This window comes from Podarcis filfolensis (genome assembly GCF_964270895.1).
Source record: "Podarcis filfolensis genome assembly, chromosome: 3".
Lineage (NCBI taxonomy): Eukaryota > Metazoa > Chordata > Lepidosauria > Squamata > Lacertidae > Podarcis > Podarcis filfolensis.
In genome coordinates this window covers 53232367-53247664 of record NC_139606.1, presented here as the reverse complement: position 1 = coordinate 53247664, position 15298 = coordinate 53232367, and the positions used below count along the sequence as shown (strand labels likewise).

At 42.7% G+C, this 15298-nt stretch overlaps 1 long non-coding RNA gene across 1 annotated transcript in view; it reads right to left on the bottom strand.

The window, feature by feature from the left end:
* Window positions 1-6064: 6064 nt before the first annotated feature.
* The window catches only part of LOC310760351, a 611207-nt gene continuing 601973 nt past the window's right edge, over window positions 6065-15298 (bottom strand). Inside the window, exon 3 of the long non-coding RNA XR_014546908.1 lies at window positions 6065-6092. This is a non-coding gene — a long non-coding RNA (uncharacterized lncRNA). The remainder of the gene's footprint in view (window positions 6093-15298) is intronic.

Sequence of the window (15298 nt, the reverse complement as noted above, 5' to 3'; positions counted from 1 at the left end):
CTTTATTAATATAGACTTGTTTCTAAAGGGTGCCATTATCTTATTAACTGACAATTTGAAAACTTTCAGTACTGTACTGGCAACGAGTACCAGTGTTAGAGAGCTGCAGCAAAAAAGGAAAAAATATCCCATGACTCTTACGTTTTCTCAGCTTTTGGTTTTTGTATTTTGCAATATATGCTTAAGTAAAAATTGCACACTTACCCTAGCAAGTGTGAGGGACACACAATTTCAGAATTAAGCACTTTTCTGTTTAAAAAGTAAATAAATCAGAAATGGCATTCGGGGTGGTATTTCTGAGTCTGCTTCTATAATTCACACCTCTTCAATCAGGATACAAAAACTAAGAATCTGCCCTAAGGAGTATTTTATTATTGTTTGAGAAATGGGATATTCTACTTGATGTCACAGCAATTGTTGCTCTCAGTTAGGTGCACTAAGATGTGTTGATGTTGTGTGCCACAATAACAGAATCATAGAGCTGGAAGGAACCACAAGGGTCATCTAGTACAACCCTCTGCAATGCAGGAAACTTTTGCCCAACACAGCAAAATTAAGAATCTCATGCTCTACCAACTGAGCTATCCCAATGACCCAGGATTTCCTCTTTGTTCTTCTGTTAAATCTTTAAATCTCCTTGAGTGTGTGTGTGTTTGAGAGAGAGAGTGTGCGTGCGTATAAGAGAGAGCTGCACTGCATCAGTGGTTAACTTACTATACAATAGCTAGCCTGTGTGCATAAGGTGTTCAGGTTTTATCTATAATGCTTCTGAAACTCCAATACAAATCATAAGGCCACAAACCCACACACACTTTTGAATGAGTCCCATGGAATCCAGTTTGTAGCTACTTTGGAGTAACATGCATATGATTGCATTGGGAAAGGGTTGGTGGTGGCTTTCCAAAGACGAATCCAGTATATGATAATGGATGATGCACTCATTTGGATGGGAGCAGCTGGGATTGGATTTTGGCAGAGCTTGAGCATTTACAGCCATGCACTGATATGATTGTGAGAACAGGCCCTTGGTGTAACACATTTTGAGAATAGTTTACTTCACTGCTTATGTTTCCAATTCATAATGATTAAATGCAGATTTTTGTTTCCAGCTGGAATTAAATTATTTGGCAGTCTAAATCATAATCTTATAACTGAGCCTGTAATTGGACCATCCACTGATCTTTCCCAAGGTTCTTTTTGCACGTGTGCAGGAAGACATATTTTTAATCCTTTGAGGTGTTAGATACAATAATCATCAGGAGGGTGTGTGTGGAAACTTGATATCATCCTGGATTGTGACTCCATCCCTGATTTCTTGATAAACATATCTAGCAGCTGGGTAATTAGATTATATAGGCAGAGGTTTGTTCCTTTAGGGGTGGGGGTAACATTGATGGCAAAATGTGAATGTGCTCATATCTCCAATGCTTCAGCTGTTTTGGGGAGCCTTTGCATACAAGCAGCAGAACAGCTGGATTTCCAGAGTATGAAATGGAAGCTTTACAGTTGGCTCCTATTCAACTGGATCGAAAGCCACTGGTGAAAGCTCCTTGCAATTGCTAATGCAGGCACCTGCTCCACAAACAGAAAGCAACTCTCTCCTCCTCAGTTGTATCATACATCTGTTTTTCTGCTGACATGGAAACTGGACTAACAATTGGATTCATTGCTAGCTCACTAGGGTGATTCCAGTTACGCTGACAAGATTTCTGTGTGTTTAGTCTGCAGTATGTGTGAGAGAAAATCCTTTTGAGAAAGATGTGCTGTATGTACATTGCACAGTGACTACGCAAGTATGTAAGGAAGGCAGTCAGATGTAATGTTTGCTCACATCCTTTTGGATTTAGAGATTCCATTCACTGCTCCTGAAGGCTAAGCATGCTTGTCCTTGGAAACTTGCTCTGTTCCCATCTCTGACATATTTGCGGCTGGCCACAGATGGGGGTGATGACACCATTGCGGATAAAATGCCATTTTTCATGTACCTTTGATTGCCTCACCTGCACTGTGCCTGCTGATCTAACTGGGAGGGAAATTAGGATAACATTCCAATCCTCTGAGCAGTCTCAGAACAGCTGTCACTAAAACTCAAACCAATTCACCAGGGAAATGTATCCTTGTTTTTTCTCACCCAAATGTGAAATTTCTCTATTAGACATACGGTAACCCAAAACCAAATCAGATAACAGAGTCACAACAGGAAGACTTGAATTTTTTTAGGTTGCGTAGCCTTATAAGATTTTGCTGTATCAGAAATTTAAGGATTGCCCACTAAATATTTGAATTATCATTTTAAGTTTGCATTTGTCAGTTTCATATTGGACGGTCATCAGTCAACCCAAACCACTGGACTCTTATTAAGTGAAAAGAAAAGCCACAGTTTGGCCAGTGTTAAGCACTTTCCCCATTTATTTTCCTGCAAAAGATCAATCATGTGTCTAACTCTTCATTTGAAATCAGTGGAACTTAAACTAGGCTGCTCTTAAACTTGACTAACTCATTCACAATATTTATAGGAATCAGACTTGGATGATCATTGAATCAGAAACAATTCAGATAAAAAAAAAGAATCCTTGCTACAGGGATCGTAAGATGAGCCCTGCTAGATCAGACCAGCCAGTCAATCCAGTCCAGCTCCTGTTTCCTACAGTGCCCAGACAGATTCCTCTTGGAAATTCACAAGCGGAACATGAAGGCAATAGCCTTGCCCAGCTGTTGTTTGCCAGCCACAGTATTGAAGGGCATGTTCTCTCTGACTCTGGAAGTAGCATATAACTATCAGGTCTAGTAGCCATTGTGCTAGTCGTATCCTCCATGAGTTGATCTAATCCCATTTTAAAGCCATCAAAGTTGGTGGTCATCACTAGCGATGGGGTAGAAATCTGCAGAACTCAGATTCCAAAGTGCTCTCACCTGATTCAGTTCAGGTGGATCATGACCCAGGTTGAGTCATGAGTACACTTTAGAATCTGCCATCAAACAGATTCCTTTATGGAGTGATCTGAAGGCGCAAATCTGTCTCTGTCCCTGTTTACTCTTTTAAAAAGTAAAACTCCAGAGGTTTTCAATCCACCTGCAGCCTGGAGAGTGTGGGAGAGACAGTTTGTTGGCACAGCACACTTTGGATAGAGTATAGGAGCAGGTCCCCCTGGGAATGATGGGACTGGATAATGGCCCATCGCCCTCAGAGGGAATTGTATGGCAGCAACCATGTGGCTGCCCTGTGTAAACAATGGCCTGGCCGTAACAAAACAACCCTGATTTCAACAATGCTACCATTTTAAGTCATATTGGAAAATGATAATTATACATATCACTAATTTTCAATGGTGTCAGGGACTGGGCAGAGGAGGAATGGTGAAGACTGCCTCCCCGGCTTGACCCTTCCAGGGAGGAAGAAGAGGAAGACAGTTTAGATTTACAACCGGGGGCTTGAGGGAGGTCACAGCTCAGAGGCAGATGAGGGGAAAAGTTGGGAAATAATGGGAGAGGAGGAAGGGGAAACACCGGGGGGCAGCTGACACAGTGTCTTTAGAAAGCATTCCAGACCCATCCTCTCCCAGAACCCGGCGAGCCTTGAAAGAGCTGAGACGATGCGAATGATGAATGAGGAAGTGGGAGAGATGGGGTGGTGGTGGAGAGTCACTCGGGACAATGCCATCATCCAAGAGGCTGGGTTCTATAGCTTCTCTCTGTAAATACTGAATAAAAAGTCGACATTAAGAAACATTTCCTTGACTTTGTACATTTCTGGGCAACCAGACAGGAATCGCTAGCATCAGCCTGACAAATGGCTACCTGTGATCATCTGCATTCTTCTCTTTTGGCTCCTCCAGCTCAACCAAACTAGACTGCAAAGATTTATTATCCACTTTCCACCCACTCCCAACTAGATTATATTTCCAGCTCGTACACTGCCTGCATGAAGCCACTTACCCTGGTTGCAGCAAAGTCATCGTGCACCGTATATTGTTAATGAACAGATAATGAAACCATCTCCTGATAAACCATCTATAATGAACCAGTTCCAATTCATTGTGAACTGGAGTTACAATTGTTTCCCCTCTTTTAATATCCTGATATACCTACTCATGTGGGTGGTGTACTTAGGTGGCTGTTCAGCAGGTGTGCCATCTCTCCCTCAGGATTGTGGGTGCCCACCACAGACGTGGGCATGTGACCTCACACACCCACATTGCATAGGCTGCTGCTGCTGGTGGCTCCTCTTTCTTCTCCTCTCTGCAGCCAGCAAGGCACCCTTTTCCATGTGGAGGGGCTCAGACTCAGAGGCAGAGAGACTCTGCCTCTGGGTCCAAGCCCTTCCCCTCAGAAAAGGGCGCCTTGCTGGCTGACTGCGGAGGGCAGACCTGAACTGCTTCTCTTTTGGAGGCAGTGCTGCTGCCACCTCCCAGGCTTTCTCATTGACTTTGTGGGTGCATGACCCCCACAATTATATTATTGGGGGTTCCCAAGCACCCACGGCCCCCTGGAGTTGGCTCCTATGCAGATCAGTATTGAAGAAGGGGATGGCCGATGCCAAGGGTTATTATACGTTGCAGGAACAGCCACCATGGCATCCTCCCAATGTTGTTGGACTGCAACTTCCATCAGCCTTAGCCTGGAGGGCGCTGTCATACTGGCTAATCCTGCACTGCAATATCATCAGACAAGTGTGTGTGGTGCACAACTACTTGTCCCATGGTTCCTGGAACACAAAAAGGCCTCACAAGTAGATTATATCTGAGAAGAAATCAGAACTCTGGTTTACGCCTCCAACATAGTACCCAAGGGTTACATGGAGAGGGTATCCCTCCCCCTCCATTGTTCTGTTTACGATAAGCTAATGCAAAGCATGCTACATGACAAGTACGGCTATAGCCGTTGAGACATTTTTCAGAAGTTAATGTGTTGCATCACATAAATTATATACACAAATGCTTTTTGCTCTCTCACTCTGAGGCTGAGGTCATTAATGCAGAATGAAGTGAAGGATCTCTCAGAAACAACCTCCTTTTCCATGGCATATGCCCCCTTCTGAAAGAGACTCATGATGCTTCCATAGAAGGGCCTCCTTAAGTGCCAGTAGTAGTAACAATTGACCTCCTATGCTTCCGTTTGCAGCATGAATAAGCAGGTGGAAATGATGTCTAAAGTGGAATACAGAGGAAGATCCTCGTTCCTGAAACTTACATCATCAATCGGCTTGACAGAGCATAGGTTGACCTTCAAGGCACTGTAGAAAGGTCAATCAATTTACTCAGCCTTTTGCCTTAGGGACCCAACCATAAGAACTTACAATGTTCAGTATGAGGCGGTATTCAGGAAACAGGATTCAATGTAAGCTGACATTTTATCAATTAACTGTAGATTGTTTTAAGGGTTTTGAGCATTCAGAGAGAGTATATGATGGCTGGATTTTTTGTTGTTGCTGTTGTTTAGTTCACAGATAAATAAATAATATAGCATCTTCTAAAGGCTGCATGTAGCGGCAGTGAACTTCTGTTGAACTGCATGAAACTAAGTATGTTTTATTAATAAGCAGTACATAAAACATACTGCAGATATATTATAATCTAACATAGAATATTCACAATGGACCAACATGGCCCCATATGTCACAGGAAATTGCAAATGTTGATTGCACACTTTTTCCAAATCAGATTTTCCAAAAGATATCAAAAAAATGTGGCTTATCTCCATTAAATGCCATTCCCACTGTATGATTTTGGATTGGAGAAGCATTCTCCAATATGACTCACCTTATTTTCTTCCTCATTTGCATATCTTTGTTTCTTTCTGCATGTCTACATTGATGGGGTCTGAACTGGCTGCAGTGATTCAAGGGAGAGAACTTGGATCAATGTTCCTACTTTGCTACTACAGTGGTACCTCGGGTTAAGAACTTAATTTGTTTCAGAGGTCTGTTCTTAACCTGAAACTGTTCTTAACCCGAGGTACCACTTTAGCTAATGGGGCCTCCGGCTGCAGCTGCACCATCGCTGCATGATTTCTGTTCTCATCCTGAAGCAAAGTTCTTAACCCAAGGTACTATTTCTGGGTTAGTGGAGTCTGTAACCTGAAGCATCTGTAACCTGAAGTGCCTGTAACCTGAGGTACCACTGTATAGCTATGCTGGCACCCCAGGCAACCTGGGTCCTATGCTACCTGGGGAAGGGAGATCCAGTCCAACAAAAAGTCCCCCTACTGTTCATCCCCACTTCCTCACTTAGGAATTGTTAGTACCTGAGTTGTACGCTTAGTGGAACTAAATATAGACTCCCCATTGGACAAACACACTTTACATAAACTGAGGCTCTGGGTTTAGAAAAATAAGTAAACTAAGATTTATTATTGGAAATACTTGTTTGATAGAAAGGATCCTAGTTGTATCTGGCTAAGGTAGAGATGCAATGACCCATGCTAGCCCTTTTCATCTCCAGAGAAGAGAGTTCCAAGTACAGTGGTCCCTCGGGTTAAGTACTTAATTCGTTCCGGAGGTCCGTTCTTAACCTGAAACTGTTCTTAACCTGAAGCACCACTTTAGCTAATGGGGCCTCCCACTGCTGCCAAGCCGCTGGAGCACGATTTCTGCTCTCATTCTGAAGCAAAGTGCTTAACCCGAGGTACTATTTCTGGGTTAGCGGAGTCTGTAACCTGAAGCGTCTGTAACCTGAAGCGTATGTAACCCAAGGTACCACTGTATGTCTGCTCTCATCAGATAGAGAAGAACATACAGTCATACCTTGGATCCCGAACACCTTGTGACTTGAATGTTTTGGTTCCCGAACACCACAAACCTGGAAGTAAGTGTTCTGGTTTGTGAACGTTCTTGGGAACCTGAACGTCCAACGCGGCTTCTGCGACTTCCGATTGGCTGTAGGATTTCCACCAAAAAATGAAAAGAACCATGTGCTAAATGCAAATCCATTTTCTTTCCCTAGTTACATTCCCTAAGGTTGCAGGTGTATGATTTTTTGCTATCTCCCTCCCAGGCATGCAAACTTTTGTTGTCTCCAGAGTTCCACTTTGAACCTCATGCCCCAAAGCTAGCTACTCCTAGAAATAGTTTCTGCCTACCTGCCTCTGTAAATCACAGGCTCCACCCAGCAGGTTACAGGCACCAATAATTTTTGGAGTTTTTAATTCCCAGAGCTCAGAGGAGAAATGTGCCAGTCGCCACATCCTCAATGAATTCTACCACCTTCATTTGAGCCCCAGGCTCTTTTCTATAGCTCTCTATTTAGCAAAGTATCAAACTGAAAGCCAGTGTAACTGGCCCAGGACTGTCCCTGTGACCTGCACTAGTTAATAACTGGTTGGCTGCATTCTAGTAGAGCAATTGGGCTTTGTAACTAGGCAAAAGACACAACTGAGTAGTGACATGACAGGTTTATAAGATAATGTAGGGCTTGAGGGAATGAATGAACAGAGAAAAGTATTCCCACATAAAAACTAGGAGCTATCCTGTAATTAATAGGCAGTAACTTTGGGGCTTGAAAAGAAATAATTCTTCATGCATCACATACCAGTGGAGTTTATTGCCTGAAGACGTTTCTTTGGCTACTAGCATTTTATTTTAATCCCCCCCCCCCCGCACCCAGAGATTTTTCCATCTGCCAATTAATATGCAAAATACAATGGAATCCTACATATATTTACTCAGGAATAAACCCTACTGAGTTGAGTTTAATGGGACTTATCCCCAATTAAGTATATAGGATCACAGTCATATTCTTCCCCCTTATAGTTTGGAAACATTATTATAGTTCCCATGGTTTTTTAATATAAAAATTAGAATTTGAACCTTTATGTGACTCCAAAACTTGCAATTAGACTGCTTCCTGAGCAGCCTCAAACCAATCAGACTATTGCATTTCCCCATTTTGATTTTTGTTTTAAATAGCATTGCCTCAATGCAGTGGGCAATTTGGAATTTGCATTTATTTAAATAAATTGATAGTATCTAAATGAATTTTCTTTAGGAGAGACGGCAGTGTTCTGAACCTGTTCTGTAACAACTCCCCTCCACCTTCCCCCTTTTCAAAGCCTGGTGGTGGCCTTTTAGATTACAGTGTAATGAACGCTTTGTTCTTTGAAAAGGAAGGGGGGGAATATGAACAGTTTTGAATATAATTCCAGGATGAATGAAATCCAGCAAACGATGGAATACACAAGCAGAGGCAATTGTAGGAGAAAGGAATAAAGAGTCCCTTTTACTTGGAGGGAAAGGATTAAGTGAAACATTCTAACTAGCAGAGCAATCCAAACTATTGAAGCCATTATACTGTAACCAGGCTGGTGTAATTTACCCCATTCCAAACTATGTTCAGGAGCGAGGTTAGCAGAAGGGAAACAAGCCTTTAAAACAGAGTGTGACTTAAACCACCCTTTTAGCCAGTGTAACTTCTGTTGGGTTGTTAGGTCATGTGACCAAGCTGAAAGGAGTTCAGAACACAGATGGCTCTCCCCTTCTCCATTCTGCCCTCACCACAAGCATAGAAGCCCCCATTTTTAAAACTTACCCCAGCCTTGACTGAGCCAGGATAGAAGACTTAAGTTGGGGTAGTCCAGGATCAGCCAGAGATTCAACTATTTCAACCCCCTCCCTCCCTCATTCCAGTGTCATTTGGGTTTGGATTGCTCCACAAGGCCCTCAGTGAATAGCTGCCCAATGATCTGAGAGATAGCAGAGAGGGTTTGGTTTAGGAAAACTATGGCAGATCCTTTCAGGGCCTGTCAAATCACAGGGGATACAGATAGAGGTCACGAGCTGTAGGATTTCCCAAATACAGTATGCCTTAGGCCAGGCATAGTCAAACTCGGCCCTCCAGATGTTTTGGGACTACAACTCCCATCATCCCTAGCTAACAGGACCAGTGGTCATGGATGGTGGGAGTTGTAGTCCCAAAACATCTGGAGGGCCGAGTTTACCTATGCCTGCCGTAGGCCAATCCCTGAAGAATAAAATATTCAAAAGAAACAACCACTGTCTCTGTAGAACATAAACTTTATGTGGCTGCCTAATCATACCATTATTGATTATTCGCAACAAAAGTTTCACATTGTTGTTTTTTGCTTCAGTTATTATAGGATTTTTTTTTTTACCCTTCAAAATAGATAGGATTTCATTATGATTATTATTTTGGAATTTATTTTTAAAGTACCATATGTCTTTCCATGTGTTCTGACTGTGGACAGTTTCTTATCATAGAGCAAAATCCACACAGTATTATATTTAAATTGCATTAGAAGGCTCTTGTTAACAGAAATTCCACAAGAGTAAAGTCAAGCCAGATGCCACATTATGGTACCTGCCAAAAATACAATAATAATGTTGCGCGCCACTTCATATCTCCAAGCAATGCGGGATTCCAGGGGTTCCAGGTGAGCTTACCCTGGGTTCGTGTTTCCTTTTGGAACTGAGACACAGTGGAGACTGTGGTGTCTTTATGATATATGGTTTATTTACACATATATACAGCCTGAGCCTTTGATGGAGGAGTTCATAACATCAACACTCCAAGGAGGTTTTGTTTCTTCCATAGCCATAGCCTTGGATTCAAAATTAAAGCATCGTGCTCTGCAATATTTTCCAGTCTACAACCTCCCCCACCCAGGTCTTACATCACAGTCAACTCAACTCTAAATTCTGGCTTTATCTTCTATCTAACCATGAGCTAGGGGAGAGGCCTCGCCCAACTGAACAGAGCCCCTTCTCCTTGGCTTTCTTAATGGCCCATTACCTTGCCTTTGTTTTCTTAATGGCTCATCTCCCAGGTGATTACTCATGAGGAAGCTGACCTTGCTTATATTTTAACCCTTGCTGGGTACAAGAATTTAGAGGAGTCTGGCACCCACAAACTCATAACAATGGCAATCTGCTGTGTGTTAACTCTTCATGTTCTTCTGTGTGCCACAATCTTTGCTAGTTCAATCTGTAATAATAACAATAATGTTATTATTTATACCCCACCCATCTGGCTGGGTTGCCCCAGACACTCTGAGCAGCATCCAACACATATTAAAACATATTAAAACATCAAACATTAAAAACCTTCTAATGCAGGGCATGCCAGAAAATTTCCTATATTTTGATTATATGATTATATGCTCAACACCTGTAGCCAGGACAGGGATTATCTCAAATTAATCGCTCCATGTGCACTTGCAATTTTCTTATAGATAGAAAAATATAATTAGTTTCCCTGTTACTCAAACATAAAGATGGCAATCTTTTGCATCTCATTAATTCTTGAAGGTTCAGATATTATCTTACTAAAAAATGAAACTAGCTGCCAGATAATGCTAAATTTCTATCCTCCCCCTTTAAAAAAAATGTATCCTCTACAGTTGCACTCATCAATGGAAAGCTCATGAATATGGAAGTCTTCTGAACTTGACATTAACTTTTCTGAATTGATATCCATTCAATAAATGCCATGCCATGGAGGCCGAGCCGAGCCACATGAATGAAACTACAAATTTGCTATAGATGAAGAGGCATTCAATGTGTTTAGGATTGCCAATGAACACCTCTGTTAGTAGAACTGTTTGGTGTGTGTGTGTGTTTGTACAAACACACACACACACACACACACACACACACACACACACACACACACTTTTCCCCAGCCTGAACTTACAGGAACTCAGTTCTGGCACCTCTCAGGTGAGTGACATTGCAATTATAAGAGAACAAGGGAGGTGAGTTCCGTCACCTGTTTTTCTAGAAAAATAGCGCTGCATATACACACATGCAAAGTACAGTACACATCTCGCTGCAGTTTCAAATTGCATCTACTCCTTGCCAAAGATGGCTGGCAGCTGTCATTTGTGATGCAAACAGATACAGATGGAGCAAGTAATTCAGGATAGGCTGAGCTATTTGTCAATGCAGGCTTCCTTGGGGTTTAGTATTTTGCCAGCCATCCCAGTCCCGGGTCCTTTTAGTTGTTCATATCAGCATGGCAAATCACACCCAGGAGATTGAGTTAATCCCCTTTTCAGGTTCTAGGGACTGCTGTCCCTTTCTGAAATTCCCTTTTCTTTTGCCCTTTGTTTCTCCCTGCTTTGTGTTGCAAGTTAGCTGCCACATCAGAATGCATTAGCCTACTGGCATACGGTCTCCATTTTTATCTTGGCCTCCTGGCGCATGGCAACATAGCACAGTTAAGAAGACAAAAAAATTATAATGATGCAAGCTGAAGCATTGCTTCAATTTGTGTTAAATACATTTTCCTAAAGCACATTTTGTTAAATTTGTTACAACTGTGCTCGAGAGTTTGTCCTTGTCAGTCCGGGGAGCTAGCTAACCCCCCCTCCCTCGGGTTTCTAGCACCCTGTTGGCCTTCTCCAGCTGGTAGGCTGAAACATTAATCTTTCCCATAATTCACCATGAAGGCCCTTTTCACAGATAGCCCAGGGGGAAGGGCTCACATAAAGGTAAAGTCAATAGCTTCTTTCCTAAGACCCAAGGCTTTCCTCTGTGGGACACAATCAACACTCTTATTTACTGCTAGCTTCATGTGTGGAAGAAGAACTATGGCTGGGAGTACCCACCCCACCCCAGTGCTGCAGCAGCGCTCGCTCCCCACACGACCCAAATAAAAGGTGGCTCTGGAATTTAAGGCTTTCGCACGGGAACTGCTGGTATGGCACAGGGTCTGCCCTTGATTTACGTTTACATTTGATCTTTGCAGAGTTCTCCGCCAGCTTTACGAGGCAATAAATATGTTATACGATGGAAGCTTACATTCAGGAACATACTCCACATCCTCCAGAAGAATTCAGTGCTATGCTATCGATTTATAGATAAAGTGTTAAGAGAGACAAAGTTGAATGTTTACCATGTGTTGCCTTTGTCAACATTTCCAACTTAAACCTTGGCCTCTTCAGTTGAAAGGAGAGGCCTGGGATCTGGACTTCTCCCACCCCAGGATCAACTCGCTTAAAAAAATATCAATTGGGACAAATGAAATGTCTTACGATAATTGCTGAAAGACCCTGGCCCATCTTGGCTTCTTAGAGCAAGCCATGAGGGGGTTCCCTGGGTGGGTCCAGGGAGAGCTTTAGGCTTCACAGCCCATCCATTACAGTTAAGAGCACATGCTTGACAATGTTGTTGTCTTCCTGAATTTCTACAGACCTTCTTCCCCAGTCCTGTCAGCCATCAACCAATCCTCTTAAATATTGCTATCTTGTGCCATGGGTGTTCAGTACATATGGCTCATGGTGGCTGGTTAGGTCACTTCCCCCAATGGAACATGTGGACCATCTCTTTGGATCTTTGAATTTCTGCAATAACTCAGGTTCCAAGTTTCAGCAGTTTGGCTCTGAGATAGCGGCACACTTAGCAGAAAAGGCTGCTTGTGATTCCAATGAATAACTCAGGAGTGTCAGCCATGTCAGCAAAATGGAGGGAAATTATTATGGAGTCATTCTAATCAGGTTTTGCCCTCCCCTATATTAGGATAATATTGAGGATGTCAGAAGTTGTAATTTTACCAGTTTGTCTCAGAACTGATTCCTTGAGGAATGGGAAAAGACAGGGAAAATAGAACATGTGTCAGTCTGACAGAAAGAGGGTTTGCTTTGCAATTGTATCAGAAACATTTCCCGACAGCTGTGTTTTCATTCCATTGTTGAGAGGCGGCATTTAGTGATTTCAGGACTGGCAGGCCACGTCTTTTTTGCTTCTCAAATCTGGCATTTGATGCACATCAGACAGGCCATGATGTGCATTCATCCTCCATGGCGCATACTATGTCCTGCACTGCTTCCACTGTTGTGAGAACCACTTGGTGAATCTTTATTCACCCATGGCCATGAAGCTCATTGGATTACCTTGGACCAGTTCCTGTTGGTCAGCCTAATCCACCTCAGCAGGCTGACGTGGAAAGACAATGGAGGTTAGGACCCATATATACAGTGCCTTAAACTCCTTGGAGGAAAGAAACACACACACACACACATTGCCATTAGGGGTCACTTACTGGATGCTCTATTGTTCCTATATATCGAGGTACAATATGTAAAGCACATTCTATGGCAATGTTTCCTTAAAAGGTAAAGGTAAAGGGACCCCTGACCATTATGTGCAGTCGTGACCGACTCTGGGGTTGCGGTGCTCATCTCGCTATATTGGCCGAGGGAGCCAGCATACAGCTTCCGGGTCATGTGGCCAGCATGACTAAGCCGCTTCTGGTGAACCAGAGCAGCTCACGGAAATGCCATTTACCTTCCCGCCAGAGCGGTACCTATTTATCTACTTGCACTTTGATGTGCTTTCAAACTGCTAGGTTGGCAGGAGCAGGGACCGAGCAGGGACCGAGCTCACCCTGTCACAGGGATTCGAACCACCAACCTTCTGATTGGCAAGTCTTAGGCTCTGTGGTTTAACCCACAGTGCCACCCGCATGTTTCCTTAGTGGAAGCATAATCTTAGGTGGTCGTCTGTGTGAATATGATGTAAGATCCCATTCTTGCACCAGTTTTATTTTTGATTAAATCTCACTCTTTCACTGGTAGGATTGTCAGATGACACCACATGGCTTTCACGCAGAATCTATATACACTTCTCTCAGTTTATGTATTTTCTGTCAACTGCAAAGCATCACTTAAGAGTTTACAAGAGATGGAAATCTATTTTAGAGTGTGAATATATAAAGAAAACATTTACACTCAAATGAAAATAAGGCCTGGCTTTTTAACTCTATTAAAGTGCAATATATACAATATCTCTGACAGGCTGGCAGTGAATCATGTTTTGCAAACGGATTTGTAATGATGCTTTTAATTTGTGCATCTAATAAATAGCGTTCACTTATATACAAATGGTTGCTTCACACTAAAGGCACTTTAAATGTAATGGGCTTGATTGCATAATGGAATCACTCAATCCACTTAGGACTGCCTCTGATTAAGAAGGAAAAGGAAAACCACTCTACCAAAAGATAATCAGTTCAAGGCAAGGAAGACCTGCAGAGCCTGAAGGAAAAGAGTAGCAACAGTTATCTTTTAATGGACTCTAATGACCAGTTGGAAGGAGTTAGTATTAGAAACAAGTACAGACTGGACTCCTAAATATTTCTGCTGGAATTTGTTGCAACATGCAATGTCAACAGAAGGCTTATTTGGTCTTGTGTTCAACAACATGGGAGCAAGGAATAGGAACAATGGTGAATAGCCATGCCCTCAATGTCATGTGCTCATCACCTGATATATGCAGATACATCACCAGTCATTTAGGGTTCTATATGCACACTCAAAGCTCCCATCCCCACAGACATTCACTGTCATGGCACCGTCAGGCAAGGAATGTCCAAAATGAGGAACTAACTCTTTATTGTCAAAAGTACACTTACAAGTTAGGAAAAAGCATGTCCATCAGTCCTATGTCTCTCAGCCACTCCTAGATGTGCACCCAATAAGGCAGTTGCAGCACCACAGAGGCCCTGCCCCTCAGCTTGTGTATTTTCCTCACCTGAGCTTTGTGCAAGCAGGTAAAGACTGCATGTGTGTGTAAGCTGCTTCTGCTCTTCCCTCTCCTGGTCCTGGAAGACAGTGGAGCAGGAGAGGTAGGGGCCCTTGACTCTCCATCAGCCTGACCTGCCTCTCCTTCCTCCAGTGCCTGTTCTTCACTCTCCAGTCCTGCAGCTTTTCTTGGCTCTAACTCTTGTCTCCTGACAGTTAAAGGCTCTCCAAGATCACAGATCCCTTCTTAGAAGCCCGTTTCAAGCTCCCCTCCTTACTGTTTGTTTTCTGGAAAGGCTCCTGTGTCTTCAACATTAGAAGAACTTGCAGAAATTAACCTTGCATCGCTGCGCCTCCATATTGTGGAAAAAGTCAGCTGCTGAATTTTACTCATTCATATCAGTGTTGAAGGCAAATGTGCACTGACAAAAAAAATGGTGGCTAACTGAGTATATATCCTGCTTAGTCTAGCTTTTCAACCAAAGGGAACCACATCTGAATTGTAGTATGGTCTGTGGACATTGCACCAAAAAGATGCAATATTTAAGCTTGCTTTGTTGGTCTTTGAAAATAAACTGTGTTCAATAACTTCAATTTTTAACAAAACAGAGATAGTTAATTCATATCTGATTATGTGATCCACTCAAGCATGCTGCATATAGAAGGGCACGATGTCTATCACTATTCATTTGCTTTCCCAGGTGAAGCCTTGTCACAAAAATCAGTCACCGCTACATTTTGAAGAGTATTATCCATTCTACATTGGCATTTAGAAGCAGCTTCAGGGCTGTTTTTTCTCCAACAGATTCTCTCTCTTTTTCTTTTT